Consider the following 1,781-nt stretch of genomic DNA (forward strand, 5'->3'; position numbering starts at 1 on the left):
CGTCGGTATGTATACTTGAAGTACGTTGTTGGTGTTGGTTTACTCTCGATTCTGATAAGAAGAACCCTATCACTGAACTGTTCACAGTAAAACGCTCTCTGCCCTATCTTCCTATTCATAACGAAACCTATTCCTGTTAAACCATTTTCTCCTGCTACTGATATTACCCTATTCTCATATGACCAGAAAAGCTTGTTTTCTTTCCATTTCATTTCACTGACCCCTCCTAGATCTAGAGTGAGCCTTTGAATTTTTCTTTTCAGCTTTTCTAGCTTCCCTACCGCGTTCAAACATCTGAAATTCCACGCCCCGACTAGTAGAACGTTATCCGTTCGTTAGTCATTGAATCATTTTCTGACGGTCACCTCTCCCCTGGCAGTCCCCTTCCAGAGACCCGAATGGGGGACTATTCCGGAATCTTTTGCCAACGGAGAGATCATCATGACCCTTTTTAATTACAGGCCACATGTCCTGTGGATACACGTCATGTGTCTGAAATGCAGTGGTTTCCATCGCCTTCCTCATCCTCATGCCGTTGATGACTGCTGATTCTCCCGCCTTTAGGGTCAGTTTCTCATCCAAATGCCAGGAGGGTGCCCTGAACCTCTGTCCGTTCCTCCGGCCGCTTTGACAAGGCCGTTGGGAGAAGGAGGGTGACTTCTTATGCCAGAAGTCTTCAGCCGCCAGTGATGATTATTAATCAAAATTTAAACGGTGGCGAGTTTCGAATAAGGGACCGAGCACGTTGTGGTTATTAATCTAAGACGCTACTCCTACACCACGGAAACACCACATAATAATCCGAATATGTAATAAAAATGGGGATATCCGATCTGAAAATACAAAGTTGATCCCATCCATGCATGAAGTGTGGTTAGGAGGTGGCCGATTGTAGCACAGCCTTACTAATGTTTACTTTTCAACAAGAACATTTTTTCCGTACGATGGGTCGTTTTCCAGATACTGAGTTATCTCAAGTTAAAACAATCCCCCCCCCCATATTGAAATGACCTAATCGATAACGTCAGAAGTTCCATGAGGCTTTTCGTGAATGATGCTGTTGTGTACAGGAAGGACACAACGTTAGAAAATTGGAGCGAAATGCTGAAAGACCTCTAGAGGATCAACGTTTGTTGGAAGGATTGGTGGTTTACCATGAACGTAAATAAATATAACGTATTGTGCATAAATAGGTAGAAAGGTAAATTACTGTATTATTACACGATTGCAGAATAATCACTGGAAGCAGTTAAGTCAATAAAATACCTAGGAGTTAGAGTACGGAGCGATTTAAAGCGGAGCGACCATAGAAAACTAATCGCAGATAAGGGAAACTACAGCCAGATTCATTGAAAAGGAACCTAGGATGTACAGTCACCCTCTAAAAAGATAGCTTACAAAACCCTCGTCCCACCGATGTTTGAAAATTATTACTCATAAGTCTGCGATCTGCACCAGATGTGATGGATACAGAAAACAGAGTAGATCCAAAGAAGAGCAGCACATTTGGTTATAAATTCAGTAACGCAAAAGCATCATGGAGATGCTAAGCCAACTCCAGCAGCAGCTTCGACTAATAGAATTAATGCTGAAAGTTGCGTTATAATTAGTAGAGCGTCGGGTAAACGTGCAACGTCGTAGGTTTTAGGTTCAATAATGTGCCTTAGAGGTGGTTACACAGTGCTTCGTTTACGTCCCTTTGGCCAACTTGGCTGTAGAGTCCTTAGATTTTACTGACTTATCTAGAAGGTGATGGTAATTACAGAATACGGCAACATCTG

The sequence above is a fragment of the Schistocerca piceifrons genome, chromosome 3 (assembly GCF_021461385.2).
Source record: "Schistocerca piceifrons isolate TAMUIC-IGC-003096 chromosome 3, iqSchPice1.1, whole genome shotgun sequence".
NCBI classification, from domain to species: Eukaryota; Metazoa; Arthropoda; class Insecta; order Orthoptera; family Acrididae; genus Schistocerca; species Schistocerca piceifrons.